The sequence below is a fragment of the Helianthus annuus genome, chromosome 9 (genome assembly GCF_002127325.2).
Source record: "Helianthus annuus cultivar XRQ/B chromosome 9, HanXRQr2.0-SUNRISE, whole genome shotgun sequence".
NCBI classification, from domain to species: Eukaryota; Viridiplantae; Streptophyta; class Magnoliopsida; order Asterales; family Asteraceae; genus Helianthus; species Helianthus annuus.
In genome coordinates, this window is record NC_035441.2 from 55602541 (window position 1) to 55623960 (window position 21420).

Consider the following 21420-nt stretch of genomic DNA (forward strand, 5'->3'; position numbering starts at 1 on the left):
AGGTGTTGCTCATGCTCTTCTTGACTTTTCGAATAAATCAGGATGTCGTCGATAAACACAATCACGAATTTGTCGAGGTAAGGCTTACATACGCGGTTCATAAGATCCATGAACACTGCAGGTGCGTTAGTCATTCCAAAAGGCATAACGAGGAACTCGTAATGACCATAACGAGTCCTGAACGCAGTCTTAGAGATGTCTTCATTACGAACTCTCAGCTGATGATAGCCTGATCGCAGGTCAATCTTAGAATAGTAGCTCGATCCTTGACAACTGATCGAATAGGTCGTCGATGCGCGGGAGAGGGTAACGATTCTTGATGGTAACCTTGTTCAACTCACGATAGTCGATGCACATTCGGAATGTGCCATCCTTCTTCTTGACAAAGAGTACTGGTGCTCCCCAGGGTGATGCACTAGGACGGATAAATCCTTTATCCAATAGTTCTTGTAGCTGCGTAGAGAGTTCCTTCAGTTCTGCAGGAGCTAGACGATACGGTGCACGGGCTATGGGTGCTGCTCCGGGAGCTAGCTCGATTTGGAATTCGACCTGACGGTGGGGAGGGAGTCCAGGTAGTTCCTCAGGAAATACCTTGGGATAGTCACGTACTACAGGAAAATCTTCAATCCTCTTTTCCTTTTCGTGGGTGTCGGTGACAAGTGCTAGGATAGCGGTGTGCCCTTTCTGTAAACACCTCTGGGCTTTCAGGAGCGAGATAATGCCTGTGACTTCTCCACCTTTGTTGCCTTGGACGATGAGGGGTTGGCCAGAACGACGAGATATACGAACTGCTTTCTCTTGACAGAGGATCTCAGCGCGATGTTTGGATAACCAATCCATACCAATGACGACGTCGAAGCTTCCAAGCTTGACAGGGAAAAGATCGATACTAAACGTGTGGCCAGACAATTCTAGTGTGCAGTCGTGGATCACGTGCGTGGCCTCGATGTTCCTACCATTAGCTATCTCGACGACGTGCTTAGAACTTAATAATGCAGGCGGGTGCTTAAGTTTCTTACTAATGCGAAGGGATACATAGCTGGCATCGGCACCGGAATCAAATAACACAGAAACATAACGATCATCAAGTAAGAACTTACCCGCCACGACGTTGGGGTCGTTCCTCGCTTCTCCAGCTCCAATCACGAAAGCTCTTCCCCTTGCACCATTTCCAACATTGTTGTTTTGCTCATTGTTCCCAGCTCCCTGGTTGTTGTTGCGATTCTGATTCAGTTCAGGGCAATCCTTTCGCATGTGCCCTGTTGCCCCGCATTTAAAACATGCTCGGTTGTTTCCCTGCTGCTGTTGTTGTTGGGGTTGTTGCTGATTCTGCCTTGCTGGGAACTGACTTCTACAATCCTTGGCTTCGTGCCCCATCTTGTGGCATCGCTGACACTGACCCTTGTTACATGCCCCATTGTGGTGCCTGTTACACTTGTTGCACTTAGGGTAGCTTCCCCGGTAACCACCCTGTTGCTGAGTGCCTTTGTTGTTGTCAGTTTTCCTTTGCTGAGCTGGGGCTTGAGTAGAGTTAGCATCTTTGCCCTGATTTCCATCCCACTTTCGTTTACCATCACTAGAAGTTCCTTCCGCAGCACTGATCCTTTTGGGCAACCTGCCCTCCTCCACAGCCTGGTTGGTGAGTTTGTGGGCAAGACGAACCACGGGCTGTATGGTAGTGAGGTTGGCCGAGGTTACATGGCTCCTGATCTCTGGGACTAAGCCCTTGATGTACAATTCGATCCTTCGGTACATAGGTCGGGACATGTTTGGACAAAGAGCAGCATAGTCGTTGGACAGCTTGGTGTAGGTCTCAATCTCTGACCCAACCATCTTGAGTTCATAGTACTCGTCCTCGAGTTTGTGGATGTCATCCCTGTGACAATACTCTTCCTTGATCATATCCTTGAAATCTTCCCATGCAGTAGCGTTTGCAGTCTCCAACCCAATCATCTGAATTTGCGCCTTCCACCACGAAAGTGCGCTTCCCTCAAGAGTACCAGTAGCAAACTTCACCCAATTAGCAGGGGAACACTCGCAGACAGCGAAGACAGCTTCGACCTTCTCGATCCAGTGCAGGAGACCTATGGCACCCTCAGTGCCACTGAATGGAAGAGGCTTGCAATCCATGAAGGTCTTGAAGGTACAAACACGTGGTTGCACAGGCGCAGGCTGACCTGTTGTGAGGAGTGAAGCGAAATAGGTTTAGAGGCGAAAAGACGATGTGGCGGTAGGATCTAAACATCCTAAAAACAACGAGCTTACCTATAGGGTGAGCTGCGAAAGCTGCAGCCACCGTGTTGAGCAGGTTAGTGAATTGAGCCTGAGTCATGTTGACGTTTCCTCGTCCGCGTCCAATCATTGTCTTCATAGCCAGAAAACATAGTATGAGTGTGGTGTCGTAACATAGCGAGAATAAGATAGAAGAGGGGAGGCGTCTCTATCTAATCAGGCAAACTAGTACGTATAGTAAAGCAGAAAGCATAAGACAAATAAGCAAGTAAATATGGGTCCGAGCTATGAGGTCAGATAAGTCGAGCCTTGCACTTGGAGTGTAGTGTCGTCACGAGTCACGGGTTATAGTCTGGTTTTTCTCAAAAAGATTTTCCCCTTTTTAAAACCAAGTTCACTATAACCAATGGCTCTGATACCAATCTGTCACACCCCCAAAATCCACCTGCGGATAACACCCGCTTCGAGGGCGTGACTGACCAGGATCCAGCCACCAATCATACTGAATGATTAAATTTAATATCCAAATAGTGCTTACTAACCATACGATTAGCAAGTGTTAAGTTTAGAGTTCAATGTTTTAAGTTCAGAGTAAAAAGTAGCGGAAGCATAAATAAACAGTTTTAAACAATGTTCATAAGGTAAGCATGATAAATGCCCAACACACGGGCAGACGACCACTACACATCCCAAGCAGCTGCTCCAGTCACTGGCCACCTGCAAAGCATGCAGTAAGGGGTCAACAATAATGCTGAGTGAGTTCACTAGTTGTCCAGTTTTTAATTACCAAAAACTCGTTTCACCAGTTAATTTATCCGTTTATACATGCCATGGGGAGCTACCCCAAAAGTTAGCGACTAAACTGTTTTTCCAATACCGAACACTAGGTAACCGTTTGCGTTTCCGCAGGATGCCTCGATGTCAATGTTCTATCATCATTGACGGATGCCTGAGTACATTAGTTCACGACCGATCCCATACCATGGCACGGTGTGAGGTTGGTAAGACCTAAATAGCGCTATCAACTAATAACCCGTTCGCCTGGCCCCGGCGACTAATCGGTATTATGTAGTAGGGACTTGAGTGATAGAGTTGCGTTTAGTGCCGTTTGGTTGCATTCCGTATAAACAGTAATTAACTAAAAGGTTTCCCAATACAAGGGAAGAGAATGTAAGTTTGTTCCCAGTAACTAGGGAAGGAAAGTGAATGGTATCCCCTTTACAAGGGGATAGGGTTGTTTTAGTCTCGTGTCCCAAACCACCGGGACGCATGCTTTTAAGTTGTGAACTCACCTTGGGTTGCTCGGTAGATTATTTTACCCAGTCAAGTATGTTGGTCACCACGTCCTAGCATGGTTACCAAGTATGGGTCAAGTTGGGTACAAATAAACACATAGCGAACACGTACGGCAAACACATATAGCAAACACGTATAACATGCGAATACACAAACAGTTGGGTTATTGGGTCAGCCCTAACCTATAATCAGAAGTGACAAACATGCAGCCCAGTCAACAGTAAGCCCAACAGTCAAAGCCCAATAACACCAAAATAGCCCAGTCGAGATAAGGGTGGTTGCGACTCGCAACCGAGGTTACGACTCGCAACCGAGGTCTCGGTTTATCACGTTTTGGTTACGAGTCGCAACCAGAGGTTACGACTCGCAACTAGCGGTTCCGACTTAGCAGCAGTGGTTACGACTCGCAACCGGATTCGATATGTGTTGATTGCGACTCGCAACCGGGAGATCTCGACAAGACTTGATGTGGTCTCGAGTCGCAACCAAAGGTTACGACTCGCAACCGTGATTACGTGCAGCAAAACTTCTAGAACCTGCAATGTACTGACCAATAGAATTGCATTTTCATGTAACAGTGTACTATGCCCACTAAACATGTTTTCTTGTCTAAAATGTGCACAAAACAGATCAAACAAAGCATATTTGAAAATATTTATATGACATTCAAGTTATTCATCATTATCAAATAACATTCAACATCATTCATGAACATTCAATCCCTAACATCACTTTAATATCATTCGGATAACAAAATCATCAAATCCCTCATAGAAATATTAGAACACATTTTATCACTAAACATCACAACCTGAACGGATATATTAGATATCATCATTCTCGGTTCCTAAGCATAAACGGATGCTAACCATTCAACCAAAGTCATGAATATTCATTCTATCTAAACATTCCGAAACATAAACATGCTAACCGGTTATCCATTTCACATGTTTTTATTCACACAAAACATGGCCAAACAATCATCAACAAGCATAATCAAGCACAAAATAATGAAGATCACATTCAAGCCAAGAAAACACTAACCGGCTAACTCGAGGTGTAAGAAAGGGGGTGTTCGGGTGAAGATTGATCCGGCCGATCCTCCTTGTCGTTTGTCTACTTGATCCGAGAGAGGAAGAGGGAGAAGGAGGTGGTTTTGGTTGCTAGAGTTCTTAGGTTTTTAGGGTTTTAGTGAGGAAGAAGGAGTGAGTGAAGGTGAGTGTTGTAAAAATGGTTAAGGGAGGGGAGGGTCGGTTTATATAATGTCACGAGTGGGCTTAGGGGTTTCCGGGTTGGGTTCTCGGTCGCAAGGCCCTAACCGGCCCAACACTTGCTGTTCACTCGAGACCAAGCGGTCTCGAGTCGGGTCTCGGCTCGTCTCACATACACACTTATACATATATATATAAATACATATATACATACACCTTCTCAACAATGAACACGTAACGATAAACCACCGATTTTCATTTAATACTAATATATAAATATAAATACAAGATCAATACAGAAATGGTTGTCCGGGAAAACCCGAAGTGTCACATTTTTAAACATGTGTACATCATCATCTTTACTACATAATCAAAACCCACTTGACACATGAGTGTATGATCATGGATTCACAACCATGAACATCAATTCAACAAGTACATGACTAGGGTTTACTCCTAGACATAGTTTCATCACTAATTTCACTCAAACAACAAACATGCAAGTTCAGATTCGAGTTCTCTAGGTTTGCTCAGAATTTCAACTAGAGATTTCTCAAGAAATTTACATACCTCATGACTCCTTTTTCAATGGAGATCACTAATTCATACTCGGATTTTGATTTGGACTTGATTTGCCCCTTCAATTTGATGAAATTGTGTTGATTAGGGTTTGACCCTTCTTGGTCGCCCCTGAGCTCGATCCAGAACACACATTGTGTGTGTGTTTGTGTTTGTTTTTATTAAATAACTTTTCTAGTTATCCTGCTTTAACCCCTCGTGTTTGGTTCGTTATTAAGTAGGCCACGACCTACTTATTTCTTTTAACAATTTTCCCACTTATTAACTAGGTTAAATGTTCCTAGTTAACTTAGCGGGTTCGGGAATATTTATGACTAAGTTTATTTTAGGTCCCGTTAGGTCGGGCCTTCTATAAACTTTATTTCCTCCAAAAGCCTTTATACTACATTTATTTAATATTAGGTTTATTTATTTAAAATCCTAATATTCACCGGGCTATTTTACCACTAACGGTACTTTACCCGTCTTTTAGTATTAACATGGGTTAATTACCAAACCCGTTTTCGGGGTGTTACAAGTCTACCCCCTTAAAGAGGTTTCGTCCTCGAAACCTTGCTTACATAGTTCATTGAGTTTCTAAACTCAATGCGTTTGACTTGAGTAATTTCTTAAGCATTACTCATACTTTAACCAATTGTTAGCATTACCAGAAAAATTATGGTAATATCTTTTTGGTTACAAAACTTTTACGTATCTCATATGACATAATGTAACTTGAAATAACGTAATTCCGTTATTTTTACTAGTTTAGTTAACTTAGCGATTTCCATCGCTTTTATATATTATCGAACTCTTGGTGCATTTGTCGCCTCGACCCGTTTAAGGGTCCTTAGTGAAATATTCCACTTTTAGCAACAAATTCTTTTGTTTTCAAATTTATCTATTCGGTTCAGCTATACCGAATCTACCGCTTACAAGCAAACCAAATTTTCTTGATTTGAATTGGTGACCTTAACCGGTCTCATTAAATAGTCTTATTAGTTCAGTTACTTTTATCACTCGCTTGGTTATAGTGTGATTTTACTTCACATTACATTTCCTAACCGTGATCGTGTCACATCATGTTTAATTTGTATCAACCTTTCATTTTTGAAAATATCACTTTTCGAATATATCATCTTGCGCCTATCAGTGTCAAGACTTGTATCTTTCATGCTTACTATTTAAATTCCTATCAGAATTTATGTTTGTAAAAACATTATTTCTTACTAAAACCGAAGTTTTAGTTTTAGGATCTTTTCTTTAACTTGTGTCAATCATCCATACCCGGATATTGACAGTCCGTAATTTAATCCTTTACAGTCTTAGTTTTATGTGGGGATTCTTAACTGATTTCCTCACTTTATCCAATCTAACCCGTAGGTTTTATCACTTAGCCTTACGGGCTATTTTTGATTCGACATTCACCTCTTTAGGGCGAAGTCCCTATAACTTCTTTCTAATCATGACCCGTGGGTCGTTTTAGTCCGTAGATCTCTCATTTGTTTATAACCCTAAAGGTTATGTTGATCCCGTAGATCACTCTTTTTACTCGTGTCTTATTAAAATATATATTTGGTGTCAAAGCACTCTTTTTACGTTTGAAAATCATTTGTCTCAAGCTTACCGTTATCCGGCTTGCGCTTACTTATGCCTTCAAGCATTATACTTTATTCAACCCGTTCAATCTCAAAATAGTTGAATATAATTATCAAAATTTATGTTTACGAAATTTTATGGTCTTTTAGTCATAACTCATAATCCGAGTCTTTTGACTTTAAACTCGTGTTCTCGTTTCTCGGTTTACGCATGTGTTTAAATCCTTACCCATTAACCGGGTACTTTACCGAAGTCATTATTAGTGCAAGCATTCCGGTATACATAAAGTTTTCGTTTTAATTTGTTTGGTTGTGTTAGCGGAAGCCCTCGCTTTTATTCAACCAAACCTTTATTCTTTATTTGACCATCCTTGACAGTCTTTTAAACTATGAATGATGATTATCATCATCATCATTTCTTTACTACGACCAAAGTCAACGATTTTGATCGTTTTTCTCGTGTGGGCAATACCTTTGTTTCTATGACCCCGCGGGTCATTTATACTTTGGTTTTACAATGCCCTTTTTGTCTACCATGGTTTTCGATCGTTTTCCCCATGTGGGCAATACCTTTGTTTCTATGACCCCGCGGGTCATTTATACTTTGGTTTTACAATGCCCTTTTTGTCTACCATGGTTGTTTCATCAAAAATGACTTATGTCACGAATTTCCTTGGGTCTTTTATTTCTATGTGCGCCATACATCGTTTTTATGGTTCCCACGAAAACCATTTATACGAGTATGCCCATGAGATTTCTTGACCCTAAGGATCCTTTAAGTTTCATTCTTCTTGACCTTACTACATCGGACATAACTGCGCTCATTATAAGAAGCTCATGCTATCATGTGTTCACTACTTACTTGGCCAGAGTAAGCGATCAACACGTGGTACGCGTGACCTTATTATAATTACCACATCACGTCCCATGTAAGTAACTCCTCAAATTATCTCCATGTTTATGGTTTAATTTGGTAAAACTTTATTTAATTGTTAGTTAACAATTATTAGTTTTAGTCGTTTATTCCTTGAACATGTACAATGTCCCTTTTTATAAACGTTTATTCACATTCATTGATGTGATCATTACTTTTCTCAATAGGATTTATATTGAGAATATTTACTTGAATGATCACTCTTGTCCAAGTTTCTATATAAACAAGTCTTGTTATTCATTTGTTATTCATCATTATGAATAACACATTTCCTATTAAATTTCTCTTGGAAATCAAGTTTTCCAAGTTCTATCATATGTGTATGCAACCGTTATTACTTACGTGTTTGTTGCATATAACGACTCGTACGATTAAATTTAAAAGTGTGCACCTGGTAATGCTTGCCCTAACGGGCTTCTCTTGTCGTTAGTCTTGTTCGCGACCGTTACGCGATTTTGGTCCTTGATGAGTATGCTCTTCCTATCATACCTCGGACCGTTCCATCATCATATCCACAATTCGTTTGACTCTCGTCGTCTTCAAACGCGAGTGTCCTTCAATTAAAACATTCACAAAGTTAGTAACGTCAACTTCAATAATCGCCCGTATTATAATACAAGGCTTTTTCTACTATACGCGTCAACGCGCGTATTTTCGTCAACTATATCAATCATTTTAATTGGGGTAACGTGTATCACACGATAGCCCTATGTGTTGTTTACAACACTTTAGCATGCTAAACTATTAACATACTTGTACTTACCGGATTTGCGATCAAGCTTCGAACCGAACACTATTCTTTGTCAAGAGCATAAGGTTTAAGTCCAAGCATGGTTCCTCCCCACCATACTCGGATCTCTTAAACCAAGGCTCTAATACCAACTTGTAACACCCTAGTTACTAATTAACGATTTTGTATGTAATTACCAACGATTAGATGTGTAGTTAAGACTACACATGCTATAAAAATACGGGTTTATTAAAACTTTTACAAATCATAAGTTATTCTACATAACGTGATTAAATTCGTTGTTTAAAATTTACTATGTGTCAAAGTGCGGAAGCGTGTGTCTTTATCGTGTTCGGTTCTTCACTGAGCTTGATCGTCTTCCGGCATCCAAAAGTACCTACATTTCAATAACATGAAATGCTTTAGTCATACAGGACTTAAAACGTGTCTAAACGAGTCCGAGAAACAATTGATAACAAAAACAAAAATTTCAACCTGACCTCCACCGTAAATTACGGTGGCACCGTAATTTACGGTGGCCACTGGTTTTACATGCCCCTACCGTAAACCAGTAGGGGGCCACCGTAAGGCTTTTCATCTCCACCGTAAATTACGGTGGCACCGTAATTTACGGTGGACCCTGCATCCAGTTTTCCATTTTTGCCGTAATTTGACACGAAATCTTCCGTATCTTTCAAACCGCTTGTCCGTTTGGCCTACCGTTTCTTCCTACGTGTTTGTAATTTGATTCTCCATCATTTGGAGTTAAAATCCGACATTCGGCTTAACAAAATTTAAGACTTCTAAGTCTTCGGCTTATTACCCTTTATACCAAATTTTGACCCGGTTATGCATTTTATCAAACAAACGTATTTATTTGATTCCTATATTTCATACACTTCATCAAATAATTGTGATATATCATATTAGGTTCTAATCATAGGTTTATTCACAAATTAAACCCGTTTTCACTAGTATACTTATTTTGACCCGTTAAGGATATTTTAAGCACTTTTAAGCTCAATTTCGCTTTCATTCTAATCTAGCATTGTAACCTATATCTCTTATCTAGTACTCTTCCATCACAACTAAATGTGTGTTGGATTTAAAGTAGATATCTATGTGTTCCGAATTTATACCTCTTGAAATATCATTTTACGGCAAAGAATCATATGGAGTCTTTTGGCCCAAGAATTACATCTTTCACTACCCGTACTCGTTCTAAACTTTTGTTTAATCATAAGACTCCTTTCCAAACAACCTCTAAGAGTTGTTTGTTCAATTTAGCCTACAAGGGCGTTTGGGTCGATTTTGGTCCTTCTTTTACAATGAAGGGCTACCACCAATTATTCGACCAAATTAGCACTTTTACATACATCATAAATAAGCGTACCTGGCTCGGATCAACAAATAGACCCGATTTTAATACCTTGCTTTATTTCGCTAATTTAGAACGATGCGAATATCCATTGGATATCTATTCCTGTAAGCATATGACTCGACAAAAGAATCATTAGTCTATATAGTCAAAAGGTGTTGTCTACACCTTTTGACCCGTTTGGCCGAATTGACCATTTATCTTTGCGAAATGATATTTATTATCATCTCCTCTACATGACTCTTCCCGTTTAACACCATACGGTAATTTTAAATATAAACTGTGTATTTCTTTCGACATAATATGACCAATTTATCGATTTACTTCTTTTTAACCATTATTATGGTTTCTATCATCTTTGATTTTCTTGTTCCGTTCGACTACACGACGGAACATCATATTTCAATTGTTTAGATATCTCATTCATAATTTATATGATAAGAAAACATTCCACAATTTAAGACTAGTGTAAGCTATACTTACCTTGCATCCGAATTATGCTTTTTCCGCCATTCTTGCTTCGTTTGACCCGCTTCCTTTTCAAGCCTCCACCTAGCTTGTCAAGCGTCAAACTATCATCATAATTTGTAAGACGGTTATATTAGTCATCATTAATTATGACTATTCCATCTTACATATTTTCTATCACAATTACCATTCGATCTTATTAATGGTCGGTTTGACTATTTAAAAGTCAAATCACCAGTTAACACATATGATTGCACTATCAAGTTCACAAGACTCAATTAGGCACATTATCAACACTTAGTTCTCATTTAGGCATTTTAACAAACACCTAATGTGCATGATTTTACATATTTACTAACTAGTTCCTAACTAGTTCCTAACTAGTTATTTTTACCAAGATTAACATCAAAATTCACCACTATCACTTATGATCAATTACTCAAACTTGCAAATTGTTCAAGTATCTTGTTCCTACTAGCAACTATGATGTTTTTAAACATGTGTACATCATCATCTTTACTACATAATCAAAACCCACTTGACACATGAGTGTATGATCATGGATTCACAACCATGAACATCAATTCAACAAGTACATGACTAGGGTTTACTCCTAGACATAGTTTCATCACTAATTTCACTCAAACAACAAACATGCAAGTTCAGATTCGAGTTCTCTAGGTTTGCTCAGAATTTCAACTAGAGATTTCTCAAGAAATTTACATACCTCATGACTCCTTTTTCAATGGAGATCACTAATTCATACTCGGATTTTGATTTGGACTTGATTTGCCTCTTCAATTTGATGAAATTGTGTTGATTAGGGTTTGACCCTTCTTGGTCGCCCCTGAGCTCGATCCAGAACACACACTGTGTGTGTGTTTGTGTTTGTTTTTATTAAATAACTTTTCTAGTTATCCCGCTTTAACCCCTCGTGTTTGGTTCGTTATTAAGTAGGCCACGACCTACTTATTTCTTTTAACAATTTTCCCACTTATTAACTAGGTTAAATGTTCCTAGTTAACTTAGCGGGTTCGGGAATATTTATGACTAAGTTTATTTTAGGTCCCGTTAGGTTGGGCCTTCTATAAACTTTATTTCCTCCAAAAGCCTTTATACTACATTTATTTAATATTAGGTTTATTTATTTAAAATCCTAATATTCACCGGGCTATTTTACCACTAACGGTACTTTACCCGTCTTTTAGTATTAACATGGGTTAATTACCAAACCCGTTTTCGGGGTGTTACAGAATGCATTACGGATCATCAGCAATGAATCAGGCTTCAGGGTCATACTTCCAACCAGTAGGATCCCATCCTCAGCATATAGGATCCTTCGCTAGCTCAGGAGGCTACTCGGGAGCGCAGCAGATTCAAGGATTCTGGCCATTTCAAGGATCCTCGCAGGTTCAAGCATCCTCTCAGGTTCAAGGATCCTCTCAGGTTCAAGGATCCTCCCAGGTTCAAGGATCCTCTCAGGTTCAAGGATCCTCTCAGTTCCATAGATCCTTCCAGATTCCGGGATCCTTAAGGAGTTTGCAATCAGGGAGTTCAGATATCCATCTGGGAGATTTTATTCCAATGCAGACCATTGCCTCTAGTGGTCCTTCGATCATTCCAGAGTCTCAACAATATGGATTCACATCCGGTGTTCCTAATTTAAACCCAATGGGAGGTAACACTTTCAATAATTCTTATACCACTAACCATGGCCTTATGCAGGATACAGGTATCAATCATGCCATGGCCAGAGAATTGCAAACGTTGAAGGATATGATATCAAGTGTCCCAGGGGTGGTCAAGCCTATCCCGGAGATTGCAGATGGGAGCCATAAGATATCTCGTTTTGCACCACCCATCTGTGATGCTGAGATACCCAAGAGGTTCCACGTGCCAACCATGAAGTTGTATGATGGTTCAACAGATCCTGAAGAACACATAGCACAATACAGGGAAAGGATGGAGATCAATCCCATCCCAGAAAGGTTAAAGGAAGCTTGTCTGTGCAAGGGATTTGGATCCACTCTTACTGGATCGGCTCTTAAATGGCTGCTAAGTCTTCCCCCTTATTATATTACCTCGTTTGCTAATCTAGTTAACCTATTTAATAACTAGTTTTCTTGTAGTAGAAAATTTGAGTGTTTAACTAGTGATCTGTATAGGATAACCCAGGGTCATAATGAATCATTAAGGGATTATATCACTAAGTTTAGTAAAGAATCCTTGGATATTCCTAACCTGGATATAGCTACGGCTGTCGAAGCTTTTAAAATGGGATTGCTTAGGGATTCATTATTCTATGATGATCTTGTTATGACACCATGCAGGAACCTAGATGAGGTAAGAACCCGGGCACTTAGGTTCATCCGGCTAGAGGATGACAAGAGGATCCAGGAGAGGTTAGCAGGATCCTCAAAGCAAGAGAAGCAAGGATCCTCATTCAAGAACAACAAGTTCAGATCCTATAACAAGTCTGACAACTAGAATGTGCATGCTGTTGAACAGGAAGAGGATGATGAGGATTATCCTCCAATTTTTGAATATTGTTTTTCTGTTGATAACAATGAACTAATCCCTGCGATGCAGAATCTAGGTGATAAAGCCAGGTGGCCGAGAAAAAATGACAGACCAGCTGCAACTAAAGATAAGTCAAAGTGGTGTGCATACTGTTAGGGCAGGATTTTAATGACCTATGATCCTTACATAATATCCTAACAAGTGATCCTTGTTTCTTTGGCAGATAGTGATCCTCAGAAGAGCTTCAGGATCAGGATCATGGATCATCCTAAGGATCCTCGTACTAACGATTACTCTCTTTGAAATTAATATTGTTTTGCAGGAATTACGAGTTGGATCTGGTCTTAACAACGTTATCAAGGAATCTGTCACGCTGATTTCGCACATGCATAACCAAGAATAGACGTTATGAAGAATATGGAAACTTAGCACAATTTACGGGCAATTAGTTAGGCTAAATTTACTTCTATTCCTAAAGGGGTAACGAGCTAGTAGTTAGGTGATTTGCCTAAAATACGACCACACACACTTATATAAAGGGCATTCTTCAGCATTTGGAAAAGACAACACATTCCTCACACGCTCTAGCATACGATACTATAGTGATCCTTGTACCTAGCTCATTACCATCCGAAGTTGTAAACATTGTTTGTTATATTGAAGTTTGGTGATCGGTAGTTTCCATCACCCGAGGTTTTTTATGCCGGAGATCATTCATTGATCAAGGGCTTTTTCCTCGTATAAATCCTTGTGTCACTTGTGCAATTTTCATTTAAGTGATCCTTATCTTTGTTCATCATACCAAGCATCATTCCCGTTTACAAAGAGTTTGGTTGCATTATCCTTGTGTGATTTTTGACCAAAACAGTTTGGCGCCAACCGTGGGGCAATTGGTGCTTCATTCATAAGAAAGTTTTTCTGTTGGTGATCATTCTGGAGTATTGCATGGCTTCATCATTGAAGAATACCTCCACAGCGATGTCTGCAGTCAATTCATCTAATGACATTCCACCTTTGCCTCCACCACCAGCTGGATCTCAGAAAAATGCTGAGAAGAGACCAACTCCTATCTTCTCTAAACCTTCATCTTCTGCTCTAACTTCTTCTGCTCCCAGTACTAGTGATATATTTACTTTGATTTTGCAGATGAGGGATCGTATGCAGCAGCAGGATGAAACTAATGACAGGATCCTCAAAGAAATCGGAGATCTCAAAAGGCAAAAGAAAACGGCAGAGGATCATTCCCCACTGATGCCCAAATCTTTAAATTTTGATACCCCGATGATTACTTCTCAGCCATCAGAGGTCCCAAACATTCAACATATGGATGGATCAAGAGGAGTGCATTTCGACCCAGCAATAGTGACTCAGGCATCAGGATCATATTTCCAACCGGCAGGATCCTATACTCAGCATATGGGATCCTTCATGAACTCTGGATCCTCCTTCATTCCAGGATCATCCCAGGTTCAAGGATCCTCCTTCGTTCCAGGATCATCCCAGGTTCAAGGATCCTCCTTCGTTCCAGGATCATCCTAGGTTCAAGGATCCTCCTTTGTTCCAGGATCATCCCATGTTCAGGGATCCCTTCAGATACCAGGATCCTTGAAGAGTTTGCAAACAGGAAGTCCAGATGTCCATCAAGGAGATTTTATCCCAATGCAGACCATTGCTTCCACTGGTCCCTCCATCATCCCAGAATCCCAGCCATATGGATTCACATCCAATGTTCCTAACCTGAACCCGATGGGAGGTAACACTTTTAATAATTCTCTTACCACTAACCATGGATTCATGCAGGATACAGGTATCAACCATGCTATGGCCAGAGAACTGTAGAAACTGAAGGATATGATATCAAGTGTTCCAGGGGTAGTCATACCTATCCCGGAGATTGCAGATGGAAGCCACAAGGTATCTAATTTTGCACCACCAATTTGTGATGCTGAGATACCCAAAAGATTCCATATCCCTACTATGAAGCTGTATGATGGTACAACGAATCCTGAGGAACACATAGCATAATACAGGGAGAGGATGGAGATCAATCCAATTCCAGAAAGGTTAAAGGAAGCATGCCTGTGCAAGGGATTTGGATCCACCCTTACTGGATCAGCTCTTAAATGGCTGCTAAGTCTTCCCCCTTACTCTATTACTTCGTTTGCTAATTTAGTTAACTTATTCAATAATCAATTTTCTTGTAGCAGAAAATTTGAACGATTGACTAGTGATTTATATAGGATAACTCAGGGTCATAATGAATCATTAAGGGATTATATAACCAAATTTAGTAAAGAATCCTTGGACATTCCCAACTTGGATGTGGCCACAGCTGTTGAGGCCTTCAAGATGGGATTGCTTAAGGATTCGTTGTTCTATGATGATCTTGTTATGACACCATGCAGGAACCTAGACGAAGTAAGGACTCGGGCACTCAGGTTCATCCGGCTAGAGGATGACAAGAGTATCTAGGAGAGACAAGTAGGATCCTCAAAACAAGAGAGACAAGGATCCTCTTTCAAAAGCAACAAATTCAAATCCTATAACAGAGCTGACAACCAGAATGTGCATGCTGTTGACCAAGAATAGGATGATGAGGATTATCCTCTGATTTCTGAATACTGTTTTTCTGTTGATAACCATGAACTAATCCTTGCAATGCAGAATCTAGGAGAAAAAGCCAGATGGCCCAGAAAAAATGACAAACCTGCCGCAGCTAAAGATAAATCAAAGTGGTGTGCATACCATGAGGATTTTGGGCATTTGACAGAGGAATGCATCGCATTAAGAAAGGAAATTGGATATCTGCTGAGCAAGGGGCATTTGAAAGAATTGTTGGGAAGGAAAAAGCAAAGGACTCAGGATCCTGAAAGGATCCTTGAAAAAGCTCCAGCCCCTCCGGCAGATGCACAAGTGATCAACTTTATTTCCGGAGGATCAGACATTTGTGGTACATCCTTCTCAACAGCTAAAAGGCATGCAAAGGAAGCTAAAATGGATAATGGAGAAAGACCTATTCGAACATCAAGTGTCTCGGAAGGAAAAATCATAACCTTTGATGAGGATGATAGAATTAACATCCAGGATCCTCATCATGATAGTTTAGTTATTACTCTCTTTATTTCTAACCATTTTGTCCGCAGGATCCTTATTGACGGAGGAAGTTCGGTAAACATTATCCAACTTGATGTTCTGAAGAAAATGGGTATTCCTGAATCAGACATCACACCAAGATCCTCCGTGCTTGTGGGATTTAGTGGCGAAACTAAGAAAACCCTGGGGGACATCAAACTCCCAATTTACGTGGAAGGATTACATAATTATCAGAAATTTTGTGTTATTGACTGTTTGTCTTGTTGTAATGTTATCCTTGGCAGGCCCTGGATACACGATATGAAGGCAGTCCCATCCACTTACCATCAATGTGTGAAGCTCCCTAGCCCTTGGGGAATAATCAAGATCGATAGTGATCAGCAGGAGGCTAAGGATTGTTACACCTCATCAATGAAACCAGCCTCAAAATCAAGGGAGCAATAGCAATTAAAGTATCCTCCAAGGGATGTCTTGGAGGCAAGAGAGCAGGATGTGGACGAAATCCTCCTGGATCCTGATGATCTTGAATCCAAAATCTATATCGGATCAGGGATCCTTGGACAAATGAAAGAAGACATTGTATCCTTCCTCAAAAGAAGAAAATCTACCTTTGCATGGAAACATGAGGATATGACAGGTATATCTAAGGATATTATCACTCATAAACTTGGCATTGACAGGTCAGTTAAACCAATCCATCAAAAAAGGAGGAAGTTTGCACCAGAAAGAAACGCCATTATCTAGGAAGAGGTAGAAAGATTACTACGAGCAGGTATGATTAGAGAAGTGAAGTATCCGAAATGGCTGGCCAATGTGGTTGTTGTTCAAAAGAAAAATGGAAAGTGGAGGGTATGTGTCGATTTCACTGATTTGAATAAGGCATGTCCCAAGGATCCTTTCCCATTACCCCACATTGACTCCATGGTGGATGCAACGGCGGGTCATGAACTGTTAACCTTTATGGATGCATCATCTGGATTCCAACAAATTCAGATGGAACCATCTGACCAAGAGGATACGGCTTTTATGACCCCAACCGGTTTATATTGTTATATTGCTATGCCATTTGGATTAGGAAATGCAGGTGCAACATATCAAAGGCTGGTGAATATGATGTTCAAAAATCAAATTGGACAAACTATGGAAGTGTACATAGACGATATGGTGGTGAAATCCAAAAAAGCTGAGGATCACCTAAGGGACTTGGAGGAAGCATTTGATATCCTTGATAATTATAACATGAAGCTTAATCCTTCAAAATGTCACTTTGGTGTTAAAGCAGGTAAATTCTTAGGATATATGGTAACCCAGAGGGGCATTGAAGCAAGCCCGGAACAAATCAAAGCATTAGTAAATATCAAATCCCCTCCCAACGCTAAGGATGTGCAAAGGGTAACAGGCAGGATAGCAGCTCTAAACAGATTTATATCCAAATCTTCAGAAAAGTGTAAAGAATTCTATGATATCCTAAGAAAGAACAAGAAATTCGAATGGACTGAAAAGCATGAGAATGCTTTACAAGCCCTAAAAAAATACATGTCCTCAGCTCCAGCATTGATGAAACCAGAAAAAGGAGATGTGTCATCCTTATACCTTGCGGTATCCTCAAAAGCAGTAAGTGCAGTCCTTGTTAAGGATCATGAAGGTACACAATATCATGTCTATTATGTAAGTAAGAGTTTACTTGATGCTGAATCCAGGTATTCACACCTTGAAAAACTTATTCTTGCACTAATTATGGCATCTACCAAACTAAGACATTATTTTGAAACCCATGTTATTGTTGTTAGAACTAATTTTACAATTAAGAATGTCCTCAGGAAACCAGAGATGTCCGGAAGGATGGCTAAATGGGCAGTAAAGCTTAGTGCCCATGATATAAGATATGAGCCTAGAACAGCCATCAAATCCCAAGCATTAGCAGACTTTGTGGCTGATTTCAGTAGTGATTTACAAAAGGAAGCCGAATTGGAAGTCCAGCGGCTGGATGAAACCAAGGATCCTTGGATACTACATACTGACGGATCCTCAAATGTTAAAGGCACGGGGCTTGGTATACTACTAAAATCGCCACAGGGGGACATAATACCCCACTCCATAGCTTGTGAGTTCCAAGCCACTAATAATGAGGCTGAATATGAAGCCTTAATCGCTGGTTTGCAAATTGCTAAGCATATGGGGATCAGGTATCTTGAGGTATACGTGGATTCATTGTTAATCACTAATCACTTTAATGGATCCTATGCTGTTAAAGGTGAAAAACTAACCAAATATTTAGAGATAGTCAAAGAATTGGCACTCTCCTTTGTTTCCTTCAGTTTGACACAGGTACCAAGGGAAGAAAATACAGAAGCTGATGCATTGGCCAATCTAGGATCATCTTTGAAGATCCCAGAGGATATAAGTATCCCCATCATCCACATCCTGGCTCCTGCTATTGAGAATCAGGTGGCCATGGAAATAGAAGAGGATTCTGCGATGATCCCTAGTGAGGATACTCAATCTTGTTCAGGATCATGAATCTCACCAATCATGAGATACTTACAACACGGAGAGATTCCTATGGGAGAAAATCTTAGGGCTTTCAGAATTAAGGTATCTCAATTCACAATCTTAAATAACATGATGTATAAGCAATCTCTTGCAGGACCATATTTAAGATGTATCGAGGATCCTGAAGTTCAAGAAGTGTTAAAAGATTTCCATGAAGGAGATTGTGGAAACCACACTGGGGGCAGGGCATTGTTCTCAAGGATCTTAAGGACAGGATACTACTGGCCAACTATGAAAAGGGATGCTGTGGAGTATGCTAAGAAGTGTGATTCTTGTCAAAGACACAGCAATATCCTTCATCAGCCAGCTGAATTTCTACATCCTATACCGTCCTCTTGGCCATTCATGAGATGGGGGATGGATATAGTTGGCAAGCTCCCTAAAGCACCTGGTGGAAAAGTATTCATGCTTGCTATGACTGACTACTTCTCCAAGTGGATAGAGGCTGAAGCTTTTGCCCAAGTCAGAGAGAAGGAAGTTATATCCTTTATTAAGAGAAATATTATAACTAGATTTGGCATTCCTTCCGAAATTGTATGTGATAATGGTTCCCAATTTATTGGGAGCAGGACTACTAACTTTTGTGACAGCTGGGGGATTAAGATGATAACATCAACACCAGTCCACCCACAAGCCAATGGACAAGCAAAATCATCCAACAAGATCATCATCAACAATCTAAAGATGAAACTTGGATCCAAGAAGGGGAAATTGGTAGAGGAATTGCCTTATGTGCTTTGGGCTGATAGGACAACTCCCAAGAATGCTACTGGTCAAACACCCTTCTCTTTGGTGTTTGGGGCAGAATCAGTGATCCCAACAGAAATGGTGGAACAAGTACCCGTGATCCTGAGGAGAATGATGCAAACCTGGCTCAAGACTTGGATACTATTGAGGAAATCAGGGATCTGGCTAGGATAAGGATGGCTAGCTACCAACAAAGAATGGCTGGTGCTTACAACAAAAATGTCAGGATAAGGAAATTCCAAGTTGGGGATATGGTATTAAGAAAAGCATTCCAGAATACCACCAATCCTGCTGATGGGAAATTGGCACCAAAATGGGAAGGCCCTTATTTGATCGAAGCCGAAGCAGGAAAGGGGGCATATAGACTGCTGACCATGGAGGGTAATTTGTTACCAAGAGCCTGGAATGTTGTCCACTTGAAGAAATATTTCATGTGAGCAGGATCCTTCTGGCATATATGATCCTTACATTGGAAGTATCCTTCAAGGATCCCTGAAGCATCAATGATCCTTACTCTGGTAATGTCCTAAGCTTGAACTCTTATTTACATATTTTCTTATTTAAGGATAAGGATCATGTATCCTTCATCCTTCTCTCACGAGATTTTGAGTTCTGATAGCCCAGGTATCCTTAGCATATTGTCGACAATCTTCAGAAGCAACTCAGATTCTTGGGTTCAACCCCAGTTATTTGGGCTTGTCCCCAGTTATCCTTGGGCTTGTCCCCAGTTTCGCCTGTAGCGCACGATGATCCTGGTATAGTTCACGTCTTTGGGACCAGTACTCGCTTTAGGGGCTGATAATTCCATCGTACTGGCTATACCTAGGATCCTATGTATAATGGTAGACGTACCATACATCCGTTCCTAAGGTTTCTAACGTTTTCACGTTAGCTAAGGTTTTGGCATTTTCATGTCACTAAGTTTGGATAGTCGCCAGTGAGGGCCATACTCCAGTTTACACACGATCCTTGGGCTTGTCCCCAGTTATCCTTGGGCTTGTCCCCAGTTATCCTTGGGCTTGTCCCCAGTTATCCTTGGGCTTGTCCCCAGTTATCCTTGAGCTGGTCCCCAGTTATCCTTTGGGCTTGTCCCCAGTTACTAACTTATCTTTTATATTGGCTTAGTCCCAAGTTATATTCTATTTTTCAGGTTTTCGAAGTTAAACAATTAAGGATCCCCAATCCTTATTATCCATTAAAGTTTTCCTTATGGTTATCCTGATCAAAGATTAGGATCCTAACTCGGATCCTCAGGTATGATCCTTAACTATTTTAATTTCATTCATTATTCATTTGAATAACCCTTAGACCTTGACAACTGAACCTATGATCCTTAAAATGAACTACTTTTTGGAAGCTTTCAACTATAGGATACTTGATCCTGGATCGTATCCTAAATTTCTTAAACATAATTTGCTTAACTTTTCTTACTCAGACAAATATATATCAAAACAATTGGAAATTAAAAGGATAAACAAGGATAACAACACAAGATAAGCCAAAAAGATTAGAGTTATTTTATTAACAAAAGTTTAAACCCTTCAAAGTTGTCAAAATTGCCAACCCACGTTTCTACCAGCAAAACGTGGCCCGTCCACATGGGATGGCAAAGGGTGTCCATTGTTCGTGCGGTCATAGCAAGTGCAGGAAATTAAAGGCGGCAGGATCACAATGGCTTCATCCCCCAAACAGAGGATCCCTCCACCATATGTAATCCTACCTATTGTTCACAGGATCCTAGATCCTCAACCCTAAACCTATTGTTCAAATACAGACCATAATTGTTTTAAAACATCACAACCACAAAAAAACAACCACCAAACAAAAAAATTGGGCTCCGGCTAAGTCTCGAAATTTCCATCATTGCCCAATCCTGCAGCTCAATCCTTCGCTGCACCATCACCACCGGCTCCACTTGCCTCTCCACCCTGATCCTTGCCAACGTCTCCACCCTCAAGCATCGGGATCACCTCAGCCTCCTCGTCATCCTCCAGTTCAGCCAGCCTAGCCTTCCAGCCTTCGACATCCCAGGTGCTCTTGTCAAAAGTAGGATCCTGAGCTTCCATGGCCATTTGCAGCTGGATCTTGTACATAGTTATCGC